This window comes from Fukomys damarensis, unplaced genomic scaffold (assembly GCF_012274545.1).
Source record: "Fukomys damarensis isolate Sample0158 unplaced genomic scaffold, DMR_v1.0_HiC HiC_scaffold_35, whole genome shotgun sequence".
Taxonomy (NCBI): Eukaryota; Metazoa; Chordata; class Mammalia; order Rodentia; family Bathyergidae; genus Fukomys; species Fukomys damarensis.
In genome coordinates, this window is record NW_022900947.1 from 14,528,574 (window position 1) to 14,543,674 (window position 15,101).

Sequence of the window (15,101 nt, forward strand, 5' to 3'; positions counted from 1 at the left end):
TATATTTCACACATATATACATGTGTGTATACACACACACACACACTTTGTAACTGATCATTGAAATGAAATATTGTGAAGCAATGTTGAGTGTTATAGCACATATTTTATAAATATGAACATTTAGGAAGCTTAGGAAATGTAAGATTCTCTTTTGAGTGTCTTACTGAGACTCTAGCATCCAGGGTTTCAATCACTCTGGGTCACTGTGCTTTAAAATGTGATATTTCATCAGTCTCATTTGGTAGTTTGTTAGAACTGCAGAATCTGTGGACTCTCCTTTGAGTTACCGAATCAGAATTTGTACTTAAATAAGATTCTCAATTGACTTGTATGCACACTAAATTGTGAAAAGCTGGAATGGCCTGTTTGGGGAGTCTTAATTCATTATTAATGAGGGATAAATAGAGGGCACTGTTATAAGGATAAGCCGGCAGTCAATGAATTTTCTCTAACTGTAATCGGATTCAAATACTAATGGCACCAACCACACCAATATTGTATAGGTTACAATTACAGACTGGATGGTCGCTTTATCACTTTCTGTGAAACTTTAGGAGCACAACTTAACTAATGAGGACAAGGAGCACACCAACTTCTGGAGGTTATTGTGAAGATCAAGTGAAATAAGTACGCAGAGCAGGCGTACAGGGAGTAGGCAGTAATGATTATTATTTTTAGCATGACATGTAAAAAAGGTCCACTCTACCAAGAAGTTAAAAGGGAACACTTGCCAAGAGATTTTCTTGGGTCTTCTCTAAGTCAACTCTTTGTATGGTATTACAGAGATTCACTCTATGTTAGCTCTGATCTATGAAAACAGCAGGGGGGCAGAAGGTCACTGTGGGTTTCTAGACAACACTTCCCTCACTCCCCGCACCAAATAAACTCAACTTGACACCTTTGCTAGATTTTGTACTTTAAAGAGTCTTTACTCTTGTCCCAACTCTGACTCTCAGAGGCCAACTTTATTTGGTAATGAGGCTATTTTCTCTCTCCTTTTTTACTCAACATTTCTGTCACTGGGATGAAATACCTCACATTCACAACTTAAAAGATGAAAGGTGTGTTTTGGTTCAGAGTTTCAGAGGTTTCGGTCCACAGCTCCATGGTAGACAAATGGTGGAAGGACATGGAGGAAAGCTGCTCAACTCATGGTGTGTGGGAAGCAGAAAGCAATGGGAGATCCCAGACAGGGGACAAGGGACCCCCTTTCTCAGGGGCGTGCCTTCCTGACCCTGTCAAACACATTCAGACGTGTGCTTTTTAAATTTTCTCCTCAGTTCCTAAGCTAATCAAACTGACAGTCTAGAGTGATCATCGCATCTTTTATGGAACCTGGAAGTCTGGCCCTTCCAGAGTTTGATAAGCTTTTAAAAAATTATGCTTAAAATCTGTCAAACAGCTGACAAAAAGCTCAAATGATTTCTCTGTTTGAGGGGTCTTGAAGAACAGAAAGAGGATGGGTGGTCTCTTCTGAGTGCCAGGAAAAGGAGCTGATCACAGAACAGTTAGTTGAAAACAGAACCATAGTGTTCTGGGTTTATCATCCCAGCCATATCTTGCTTAGAGTATTTCAAAGAAAAGAATGGAGAGTAAATTAGCTGGCGATGTTGACTCTGGTATGTATGTGTGAGGCTATATGAAAATCCAACTTCTGTTTTGAGTGAGGAAAGAAACATGAAAAGTCCTTTACTAAAATATACTCAACAGAGATGAATTACTATAAGTAAATATTATGCCATTTTTCTAATATGGAAAGAATTTTCTTGCTTTAATATATGTGGTATGTAATGTAGAATTAGATATAATAAACAACTCATATAAAAACATATGCAGTCAATACTGGTATTGTATTCCTTCATGTAGAAGAATCATTATTCTTTGTGGAGTTAGCAAATTCCTTAAAGACAGGTTGTGAAGAAGGATCTGAAAACATTGTACACTGTCAAAGGCATACAAAGAATATAACAAGGCAAAACAAAATTTAAGTGGTGGATGTTAGTACTTCTTGCTTTTTGCTATTGGTTGGCAACTCATTTTATTTCTGCAGATCTTTATTTTTGTCAGGACTTCTAAGAATTGCCAGATTTAAGCTCACTTAGTTTTCACAATATCCACTATCAGGAAGGAACTATCTTCCCAGTCATTCATACTCACGGACTTTGAAACCTGGAGGAGAACTGAGTGGGTTTCCTAAATCAGTCAGTGTGTGATACACTCAAGATTTGATTCCTCACCCTCTTTTACCAGGGATGAGGGTCCTAACAAATTGTCCAGGGTCTGGAACATCATGAATTAACAGATCAAAAACAGGCAGGCACAATGGGGAAAAGGTGTCTCCACAGGATGCTGGTGCTATGACCTAGCTGCCCCTGCCCCAAGAACACCAAACCCACATATGTTCTAGTTCTTTATATAAATGGTGTGGTATTTGCATATAGTTAATTTAGATCCATATATGTATATATATATATTTTTTGGGGGGTACTAGAGATTGAACTTGGGACTTTGCACTTGCAAGTCAGGTGGCAGCACTACTGAGCTAAATCCCTGGCCCATCCTCTCATATATTTTAAATCATCTCTACATTATATGTAGTATCTAATAAAATCCAAATGCTATGTAAATACTTGCTAAACTATATAACTTATGGAATAATGGAAAAAGTCTGTACATGTTTAGTACAGACACAACTTTTTCCCTTTTTCATGGTACTAGGGATTCAACAGAAAGCCCCACAATGTTAGGCAACAGCTCTACCACTTAGCTACACCCCCAGTCTTTTTTATAGTCACTCGAGGACAGGGTCTCCTTGAGCTGTCCAGCTTGGCCTTGATCTTCTGCCCCTGAATAGCTGGGATTACAGATGCAGGCTGCTATGACTTGTGTCCCAAATATGTTCTATCCAAGGTTGGTGACTCCTTAGATGCAGAGCCCAGGGATATGGAGGGCCAACACTGCCACCAAAGATAGTTCAAAGGTATGTGTCCCCTCATAAAGCAATGGAGACCAACTAAAGAAAGCCTGGGTCTTATCAGGGAAATGAATGGCAAACTGGTGATACCTCTAACTTCCTGAGCTGGGTACCTGAGCGGACTGCCCTTCCCTGCTCTGAGCGGTCCTGGCAGCCTCCCTTTATCAGGTGATCCATTTGAATCAACCACAGCAGGCGATGCCTACTTCTCCTTGATGGGTTCATCCTCCTTGGCCAAAGATTTATAGAAGCAGCATTTTAAAGAACGGCATTTACCCGCTGAGCTAATTTTCTTCTCAGTTAGAATTTCATCACTCCTTAGCTCTAAGAGCAAAAAATGAATGGAGAACAGAGTCAACTAAATATAGAAAGAACTTTCTACATTTCTGTGTGTGACATGTTACCCTTTTCCAGTAGAATAACTGCTCTCATGGGCAAGCTAGTGTCACCCTAAGTTGAAATTCAATAATACAGGGGATCTTTTGGTATTTAATCTATATTGTGCCATGCTAGTTACGTTGATTTTAAAGTGCACACTCTTCAAGTCCCAACAAGGTTCAGTAGCTGCTGAGGCCTTCATTTTGGAATGAGCAGTTAGGAATTACACTAAGTCCCTGACTTAGGACTATTTACATTGTAAATTTTTACAGATGCAAAAGGACCTCTCACTATACACATTCATAGATGTGAACAAATTGCAGAAGTAGATCATTCATCCACCTTGCCATTTTAAGGTAACTGTAAAAGTAAAAATTGTTTTTTTTACTGTATTTGTGTGTGTTTGTGTGTATGTGTTTGATGTTTTTATGCTTCACATTGTACATTTGTGTCAAAGGTATATATAAGACTTACTTTGTTGGACTTAGGAATGAATCCAACTTATGAATGTTCTCCTCAGACAAAACTCATTTTTTAAATCAGGGACTTACTGTAAGGATTCGGATGATTTCTAGAATTTTCTACAAAAAAGAAATTGTAATTTCCATATTATTTGTCTTTTTTCAAGGTGGCTGCTTAAATATAGTGGAAAACATCATTATTATAGATTTTCAAAATTAACATAAAGCAGGTTTAGAAAATGCACAGTATTGAAGCAACTAATCTATTTTTCTAGCACCCTTGATTGCAGAGTCCTTATAACAAAATGCTAATTTAATTAAGTCTTAACTTTTCCCCACACCCTGATTAGAAAATACTCCACTAATAATATAATCCTAAATACTAATAATTTAAGCTTTATGAAATTTGTGCAAGAATTCTTGTTCCCAATTTTCTTTCTGTCTAAACCAATCTATGAGATACCATATAATTCTACTCCTGTTTAGCCTTAGCAATTTGACAGTTTAGCAATGAATTATAGCAGTGAAAAGGTGTTTGCTGAAGATGGAGAAGATAAAATGGGAAAGTAGGAATAGGAATGACAGTAGGAGCTGTTTTTAAGGAAGGTATTTTCAGCCCAACTCTAAGATGTCAGATAATTTTTTGGAACTTAAAGGGGAAAATATTCCTTCACTTAAACTGACATTTTACATATAGGGAGTATATCTGTTTTTGTGGGCTCCCCTAACAGAATACCATACACCAGGCAGCTTAAACAACAGACATTTATTGTCTTATAATTCTGGAGACTGTAAATCCAAGATCAAAGTATCAGCGGTTTGGTCTCTTCTGAGACTTCCCTCCTTCACTTGTTGAAGGCTTCCTTCTTTCTGTGACCCCTCCTAGCCTTTTCTCTGTGTTTCTGTCTCCCTACTGTCTGTCTTTTTCTTATAAAGAGACACCAGTCATGCTGGATTGGGGTCCTTCCCTAAGTACCATGTTTTAACTGAATGATCTCTTTAAAGCCTTATTTTCAAATACAGTCACATTCTGGGATACTGGAAGTTAGGGTTTCAATACATGAATTTTACAGGGCCTATTTATCCTTACATGAAAGGAACAATTTAATAAGTGTTTTCTGGTTGATTGTGGGCCAGATGACTGTCAACTGGGAAACAAAAGTCTTTACAGAGGCTGCTTTTCAATGTTGCCCACTGAGGTGGCGGCGAAGGTAAGGTGTTAATACTTTTCTTGTCATCAGAAAGTCCTCATGGCACATCCACAACCAGCCCTCTATTCCTTTCTAGCTAAATTTTTATACTGATATTAGAACTCATCCCCCAGATATTCGACACTTCCATATAGAATTCTTACACTTCCATGAGGTCAGTCTTTCTAAAGTTTGGTTTCAAAAAAAAAAAAAATCCCTTGGTAATTTACTAACTCAGGCAAAGCAGGGTTCTACATGTCCTCCATGCTAGGACTCACTCTACACAGGGGAGATCCAAGAGGAAGCAGTCCACACTTGCCTTCACTTCCCACTGTCTACCAGGTAGAAACTAAATTCCTTTCCCTGGCACTGAAGTCATCTAGTATTTAAAACTTAACATGCTTTTCAGTGCTCTCTCCCTGAACATCCTCCTACTATATTCGCACAGGACTATTACAGTTCTTCACCGCCCGTGTGCCCTGTATTCTATCTACCTTTCCATCTGATAAATCTATGGAAAGCTTTAGCACTCTTCCATCCCAGCGTTACGGCAGGGCCATTGCATACCATGGTGAGACTCCACCAGTCTAGGAGATGAAAGGGAAAGATCATTTAAATGTTCACGGACCAGGTGTGGGAGGAATGGCAAGGAACACTCAGTGCAGTCAGGGAAAAGTGAAGGCTAGTAGGATTTGTGAAGTTGTGGATATTAAGTTTTAGAAGTTCCTTGAAAGCAGATTGTTCTGATGTGTGTAATGCTGGATCCTTGGGGTCAAGACCAGTTTTTGCCTTACAGCAGGCATTTTTAAAAATAAGTACAGTGTAGTTTTTGTTGAACTGCTGTAGTTTTGTTATTGCCACCTCAGGAGCCATGAAAACCCATTAAGAAATAATATTTAAAAGATATTCAAAAATAAAGTTCCAGCTCTACAAAAGGAATAACTTCATCCTTGAAATTTCTGACAAAGGACAGTGAGTTGTAAATGACAATACAGGTTAGAACTGAGGTAATTTATAATGGCATTTTGGAAATGAAAATAATTCTTAATATGATTTTGGGGTCAACTAACACAGACTGGTCTGAGAGTTTAGGTCAAAATATTAGAATCTCTAAGTCTAGATCTGTTGACCATTAGATTTACAACTTCAATTCAGTTTTTGAGCTTATCTCCATAAATCTATAAGAAATCTAGACAGGTCATCTGTCTCATATAATTATTATGACAAACAATGAAATAATAAATGTGGAAATATTTGAAAATTCACCATGATTGATCTAGTTATATTTCTACAATGACAATACCAGACAAAGTTTTGCTAAGTCTGCTACTGACAACTTAAATAAGGAAACATAAATTTTAAAGTGCATTCACTCATAATTTAAGAGAGATTGGCTGCTTGGTAATTTAGGGATATGACTATTTACTTTGGCCTTTCTTTTTCGCACTATATTGAAATAATTTTTTTAAAAAATAAAATTTCCTTAAACAAGGAGACTGCTATTAGTGATCGATATTTTTAGCAAGTTCCTCATAAATATGGTTATAATTGGGGTCTGAGATATCCCGCCTGGTGTCTCACGTGCTGAAGGCTTAGTCCCTGCTGGTGGAACGACTGGGAGATGCTGAACACTTTGAGTTGAATCACAGTGGGCGGAGGTAGGTCATGAGGGTGTGCTCATGAGGCGGGTACCTCGTTCCATGGACCTTCCTCTCTCCTCTTCCTGATCCCCATGGAGTGAGCAGCCTCCTCTGCAACACACTTCCGTCACTGCCATGCTCTGCCTCACCACAGACATAAAAGGAACAGAGCCAGCCAACCACGGACTGAAATAAATCTTTCCTCCTCCAAGTTGATTTTGTTTTGATGTAAAGGATTCCTGAGCTAGAGTAGCATCCATTTTTTTTTTGTAATGTCTACGAGTACCAACTTCAAGTACTAATCTGATTAAACTAATTGGATATTCTGTTCTGTCTGTTGGGGAGGAACTTGTCGTGCTTTCTGAAAGTCTGTTAGCTTGAATGTAACTATTGTCATTGCATGCCAGATTATGAACCACGCTGAGAGTTGATTTATATTTGCCTTCTTACACACCTCCAACTGCCCTCTAATAATAACTTGTTGCAGAACCAGTGAAAATTTCCCTCAGATGAATGGGTTAGATCTATAGGGAGAGACCTGTTATCTGCCATGTTCAAGAGAAAGCACACCAGGAATATTTTTGCAATTGAGAACAAGTTACAGTAACTTCAAGGCAGTTTTCCATGACACTTTTCCTACTGTACAGAGCTGATCATAATTATAATAGTTGCCATTTGTGAAATTTACATAAAGTAGAATTACCTGGGCACATTACCGGTGCTTCTAAGACTCAGTTGCCTAATAGGTAGAGCAATATTAATAATAATACTTTCCACAGTTAGTTCTTTGAGAGTTTAAGTGATACAGTTAATATTAGATGATCAGTACAGAGTCTGTCATCTAATAAATAGCTTATAAATATTGGCCATGGTTATTAACGAGCATAACAACTTCAACCAAAGCAGACAGTGCTAAGTGAGAAATGGAAATAAGCTGTTGTCTCATAATCAGGGATTGATTGAATTAATTATGGTTAGTCTAAAGGAGGAAGGGAAATTTAGCCTTTAACTACTCTGTTATAGGAGAATTAATATTTGCAAGGAAAATGCTTTTGATCTGTTGCTAAGTAAAAAACTAGGCTCCTAATAGTTTGCCTTTATAACAGACTGGAAAAAAGATTCTTTATTATTTCACTTTTCTATTGTTTTGTTTTATAGTTTTGCATACTGTGCTATTTCTTATACCATGTCAGAATGCCTGCAGAAGGGGATTTTCCTTGTCACTCAGTGTATACTTTTCCATAATGAGAAATGCAGTTAATGGTGCAATTGTCTGCATGTACATCTCTACTAACTGTCCCAGCAAGCTCAAGCTTCTATAACTTTCACAATTTTCTACTAAGTTGCATTTGTAAAGGGCACACATAATACAGACTAATCCCTCGCAGCAGTCCAATACATGCTCTGTCAAAGAGCTCAGAGTCCCCAAGTTCCCATTATATGTTCTTTGGCCATTTTAATATCTACCAACCCCATTCCGCCTTTCTCTTGCCCAGCTTTACAAAGGTTATTTAACAAGTTTATACTTACCCCTGTCTTCTTTATATTCAGAACTTGTAAGGTGATACAAGAAAGGCAGCAAAATGCTTACCAATGTCTACTTAATATTTTTCACAGGTTGTTGGTAACTTGTGGTTTTGCGACAAGATGACAGGTCCTGTTTAGCATATCCCTCCCATCCTACTTGTCTGGGGAGCAGGTGCAATTGAGACACAGTAGTTATCTTGCAGCCGTGAGAGAAACGGCAAAAGATTCCTGAGGATGGCAGCCCTGACATCACTGAGTCAGTCAATCGACGCCAACAAAAACTTCGTACTTTCAGTCTTCTTCCAAAGTGAGGAAAATAAGTTCTTAGTGGTTCAAGCAGCCATAGGTTGTTTTTCAATTACTGTAACCCCAAAATGTACTAATTGATTCATCTTTCTTACCTGATCCCAGTGGGACTCTGACTCTCTTGGCTTTCTTATTTCATAATCATATATTGTTTTAATAATCATGACTTTTTTCCTTTTTAATTGATATGAATTTTTCCTACTGGCTCACTTCTCTTGGAAGTAGGAAACTTATCCCTAAAAAGACTTTTTATTTTGGCTGCCTTGAAAGAGAGAAAATGTTTCTGCACAAGGTTGTGTGTGTGTGCGTGCGTGCGTGTGTGTGATATGTTAAAGGGATTTTGGTTTGAAGTAACACCTTTCATCGATAGCACACGACCAACTAAAATGAGCCCCTTAGGCACCATCACCCTTCATGTCTAACCCCACTGTGTGGAACTCGCTTCTTGATCTGCGTTCTCCCCAGACTTCTTCAATACCACTCTGGGTTTAGGAAAAAACAAAAACAAAAACAAAAAACCCAAAACCCAAGGGAATACATCTGGCAAGAAAATTGACCATAATCTCTATCTCAAAGAGGAAGTGAAGCACAACAAACCTAAAGAAAATTCCAGGAGAAAATTCTTTACTTCCTTTTCCTAAATTGCAACATCTCTTTGAATTTTTGGCCAGGAGTTCAGTGGTCCAGCATCAACCTCTGACTCCCTGAATCGTTCAGCATTTTACTCAGGTTATTTATGTCCATGCCTAACTCAGGTTATTTATGTACCACACAACTGTTTCATCCAATCCTGCCTCTCCAGTAAGTATCTAAAGGTGATCTGGTCACACAGCACTGAAGAGACAGGCGTTCTTCCGATCTGGAACCCTGTCCTGGCTCATGTGCTTCTGAGTATGGTGCTGTTTCCAGATGCAGCCTTTGGACCTGGTTACCAGAAAGCTTTGTTCCTCTCTTTAGCAGGAGAATTTGATTTTTTTTTCTGCTGGAAATTGAATAAGAGGTATCTGTATTCTTAAAATTCTGAGAACATCACAATGAAGACACCACCCTCAAAAAGAAAAAAAAAATTAGCACCAGTGAAACTACACTTCTAATTAGATTAGGAGAAAGAGGGAAATAGAAATCTGGCTTTGTTTTAGTAAGATTTCTCTGTCGGTTTATACCAAACAAGTAAATAATTTGATATAAAAAAGTACAAATTAATCTTTTTATAAAGATTACCTTATTTATGAACAAAGTTATAATGCAGCAATATGATTATCAACATCACTGTCTAAGTGTCCAGTTAACTGTAATGTAAATTGTTTGCTTACAGCACTAATTCTGCATTTGGGTCTCAGTTTCTATGGTTCATTGTGCAAGAGACACACAACTGGCCTATAAATTTTATAGAATAAGAAAGAGCCCTAATGAAGTATGAGTAGAACCAAGTCCACATTACTGATTGTAATGAAATCCGATGCTTTGAAATGAGTTAGATTACTTTCAAACACTGTGTACCAACTGAGGCGGACTGGTGCATTTCTGGCCATCCTTCACTTTGTGTTTTCTGATCCCATGGCTCACAGAGGCTGCATCACATTGTTCTACTCTTGTCCTGAAGTTGTGATGATCTTGGTTGGCTGTGCTTCACTGAGGCCTCACACTTGAGACTTTTCCTTTTCCCTATTCAAACCAGTGTATAAATGGCCCTTATGCATTGTATTCATCCTTTGTTTTAACTTAAAAAATTCTACCTTTCCACTTTGAGTACTTACGAACAGGTTTATCAGTCTAGCAAACTGTTGTGTAAATGACTTTAATATCTCCCCATGTGCAGAAGCCAGAAATGTGGGAATCACTATAGGGGAAATTTGCCTTCAGTTATTCATCCCTGTGGACTTCAGAGTGACTTTTCTGAGGAAGTACCCTGGTCACATCTTCAATTAGCTCACAGTATATCAGTGCTCCTGCAGAGCCCTTCTGCTTGCCAATGAAGTGCTTCCTAATTTTGCCTGTTGTGTACTTTTCAAGGCTTGGATTCTGCCACACGCTTCCACATACTAGGGCCTCTCCAATATGATGTTAGTGTGCTCCTCAGATGAGAAGGCAAATTATTCTTACATTTCTAGTGTTCTGACAAAGGGTCTGGGGAGTACTTGGACATGGAACAGCCCTCAATGGACACCAAGTCTGCCTGTGATTTGCTCTTCCCGGGTCACAGAACTGTGATTTGTCACCTCACTTATGGTATAGAAGTTGGAAGGAAGGCAATTATTATTATTTGCCATGTCTCTTCAGCACTGGACCTAGTCCTTATTACTTTGCTGCTTTTGGTTTCTGAATGACTGTTCTCAGCATATAAATAGACTCACACCAATCCTGTTTGGGGCCAGCAGCATAGATACAGTGCAGGAATGATATTCTTGGCCAGATAGTGTGGAAATGGGAAAGATGGTAGGTTCTAATCCTTGGTAGGATCCTTACTTAGTTGGATGTGATACCAAATACATTACAATCTTCTAAAAATTAGCTTGTTTAAGTGACAATAGATGGAAACTGGCCTTTTGACTAGAGTCTTGGGAATTAATAAAAACTTTGGAAAGACAATAGCTTTGCAAAAAGTCTTGGACCTTTTGGATGCTTGAAAGACTACTGCTGCATCTTGAAATTGGAGAGGCTAAAAAAAAAGTGCTATGACAGCCTGTGCTCTTTACCCTGGAGTTTTCTCTCTCTCTCGCTCTCTAAGTGACTTTTTGAATCATCAGTTTATGATCTTATAACGTGACATATATTCCAACAAATGCTGCTTATTCTCTACATGAATATTTCTTGCATGTACCCCAGGAAAGAAAATATTACATGCAAATGAGTTCAGTTTCTTGTCCTGTGCACCAGACCTTGCAACTGAGCCATGAGCAATGCTTTTTGAAGTTCACGCTCAGATCTGCGCAGCGGGAGTACAGAACAACATGAGAAAGTGCCTCATTATTTAGGGAGAATGAGTTCCAGCAAGAAAATTAAAATCGTGAAAGTATTTTCCTTGTTGTATATATTTTCAGCAAAAATAACTAAAGGATAAAATTTCATTTATACATCTTTATAGGCAGTCTCTTAAAATATATCAATTAATACAACATACTGATTTTTCTTTCTGAAAAGTGAAGGAAATACCTAAATAGTTTATTTTTTTTCTGAAATAGCATTGTACAAAAATTAGCTTCAAGTCACTTGGGCTTGCAATGAATCTGATGTCTAATATAGAACAAAGCAGAAAATTTATACATATATATGTACATGTATAAGACATACATATATGCATATTTTTAAAATAATAGAATCACTGGAGCAATCACTGAAAAAGTGAAAATTTTGTGAATTTTAGATGTAACTTTTACATCTAAAAGTTGAAAAAAATCACTTTAATTTTGTCTTAGTTATGAAAAAGTGATGAAGTTCTTTTCGTATATTTAACACTGTAAGGAATACATGATATTGAATGTTTCTTAAATACTGGAAAAAGAAATTCCTAGGGCACATTGGAATTGAAAGATTTTTTTATAAACTGAATTTTAAATTCTTTCCTTTTAGATTATTTTATGACTGGACAAGGGGAGAATATTTTATTATGGCCAAAAATGTATATTCGTGAGTACTTTCTTGTGGGAAACAATTTAGGGTAAGGTTGACACAGTTGGGTCTTAAATGTTTCCCCAGCCCCACTACCCTGAAAGATGCTTGTGATCACATCACGACCCACTCTGTCCACTTGCTCTTAGTCCCCTCTTTTAGAAAATACCCTCCCTTCCTCCATACTCTCTTGATTATTGAAGCCCAAAGAGCTCTTCTCTGACTTTCGCCAACATTTCTTGTTTACATAACCCCAGAGTGCCGTTTTAGAAGTGTTTACCTCTTCGCAGTTGTCATGGCACACTTGGCTTATCTTGTAAAATGGTGGTGCGATTGCCTATTCTCTCATGAGATTTTTCAGTAGATTTACCCAGTTAAAGAAAATATATATGAGGTCTTCATGCACAGCCCAGGAGAAAAAGTACTTGCATTATAAAACAGAAGAGGGAAACAGTGGGGAAGGGAGAATGAATTTCCCATGAACAGATGAGTTCAAGAGGTTTCAGCAGCTTGTTTTAATTGGTAGCCCTTAGCATCCACTCAAAAAATCAGAAGTAATATTACTTATAATCACAGCATGTCCTGGATGCAGCTTATATTAGAGACTAAATCGAAATCTAGTTTACAATTACTAAAATCTCTTTCCCTCCCCACCGGCAAAGTTTTGCTCACAGAAAGCATGGCAGTTGACCTATCAAAGCAGTTTGCTTTGAATCTAAACTGTCCCGCACCAACAGTTAAGCTAAACGTTTTGGACAAACCCTTTTCTAATAACTGCTGATATGATGAGCTTCTCCAATGTCCTAAATTATTTTCGCTTGATCCCAGTCACCCCTATTGATGTCATGCTCATTTCTTTCTTCCGTCTCCTCTTCTCCTTCCCCTCCTCACTCTTTCCCTACATTTTAATTTTGTGCTTTTATTTTTTTCTGTTTCTTATACCATTGACCATCTCACGTTTCTTATTTGTACTTGCCAGATGGCTTTCCCTGCAAGGACCATATATGTTGTTCTTTAAAGTCCTTCTCAATCTTTTGACGAATGTTCATCAAGCACATTCTAAGCTAAACTGTGCTTTGCCCCCAAAATGAGGTGATGAGCAAAGACCAGAAATGGTTCTGCCCTCAGGAAGCTTGTGGTCCAGTAGGAGCAGGTGACTCACACTACTACCTTTATACTCCAAAATGAGACCATATCTTGAAAGAAAAAGAAGTTGACTTTTGGAGAAAGAATAAGAAAACAAATGATCTAATACTAAGACATTGGGAAAAGGATTCTGACGACATCTCAGGGATGAGTGGGTTATTTTGAAACACAAATTGATTAAATGTCCCCCTTACTTAAATCCAATGTAATCCTTTTGGAGCTTCCAAATGCTCCTAAGAGAATAATCAGAATTACTTATTGTGAAGATATACTCCTAAGTGAAATAAATAAGTCACACATGTGTAAATACCGAATAGTTTCCCTGGTGTGAATAATCTGCAACAATGCATAAGATTCTAATAAGATTACTGACATTTAGAAATGGGAAGGAAGGAGCTAAAGGTGTAGGGATGGTGGGATGGGTAGGGGAAGAGTAAAAAGGGAAAAGAAAAAAATGTGAGAGAATGAAAAGATGAAAATAAAGTGTTTGTAGATGGGGAGGGGAGGAGGGGGTGAAGGGAGGGCAGAGGTAAGGGGAAAAAATGAGAATCAAGACTTGTCATGTAGAGGTACAAGATCCCAACAATGAATGTAACTGTACTGTATCCCTAAAATGTACCAATAAACTCAATTAAAGCTGAAAAAAAAAAGGTTTGATGGTACCAATCTTCTAATTTTTTTTTAATATTCTGGTCTCTTTTAGCCTTTATTCTTTGTACTGGATGCTCTTTCTCTCTCCAGGCACAGGTCTTTGCATCTGCTCTGACATCTCTGAAACAAACTTCTCTCAAATTGACAGCATCTTTGCCTCTTTTCACTCATCTCTCTTCCTTAAGGAAGTCTTCAGATAGACTTCAGAGGTCTACTTTTACCCCTTTCTGCAAATCATTGCTTTCCATATTGTCCTGGAGTATTTTCTTTATAGCATTTATTCTGTTTCTTACATTTTGTTACTGATTTCTATTCTGTGTTTCACTGGATATAAGGGCAAAGGGAGAGGGTACCATGTTGCTCTTACATATCACCCAATTGTAACAGTCTCTCACAATGAACAATGACAACAAAAAAGACTAGTCTCTCCTGTCACATCCAGATATTTAAGTGACATTATCTTCATTGGTGTTTTACAAGATATTGCATGGCTTTGTTAGAAAACTTGCATTGTTTTATATTATTTTATTTTATTTTTGGTTTTTTGAGACAGGGTCTCACTACGTAGTTGAGAATGACCTGAAACTCACTTCGTAGCCCAGGCTGGTCTCAAACTCACAGTAATCCTCCTGCCTCAGCCTACCGAGTGCTGGGATTACAGGCATGTGCCACCATGCCCGGCTTTGCATTGTTTTAATTCAACATTTTTTGGATGCAAATGATATGCCAGAAATTATGTCAAGCTCTGAGGGTTAAAATTATTGACAGAAAAGTCATAGTTTGGTAAGAAAGACAAATTCATAAAAACTTACAAATATATACTTATAGGGAAATGACAAATCCTACTGGATCTTTAGTATAACTCACCATATGATCTTAAGAAAAGGAGAACAATTCCCAGCTGATCATTATTTCTCAGCACTGTGTAACATTACATATGGATTGAACAACATTATAAATCTATTTTAAGTAAATGACATAATTAAAGAAAGTTTGGAAAATGTAAATTTCTATTCCTCTACTATGTATTTGCCTAGAATGTGTGATAGTAGAGGGATGTGTGAAAAGAATGTGGAAATGTACTTTTCTACCCCACTGGGAAATCCCACGCCTGTATAGCTCCTAGATACTGACACTGAACAACACCTGAAGATTTTAAAGAAAGCCAAACTGTGCTACATACGTGGTATAGAAGCTCACTCTGGTAGCATTAAAG

General features: G+C 37.8%; 1 protein-coding gene across 1 annotated transcript in view; it reads right to left on the reverse strand.

Moving 5' to 3' along the window:
* The window catches only part of Kcnip4 (potassium voltage-gated channel interacting protein 4), a 499,970-nt gene that overhangs the window by 149,077 nt on the left and 335,792 nt on the right, over nucleotides 1-15,101 (reverse strand). The window lies entirely within an intron of this gene.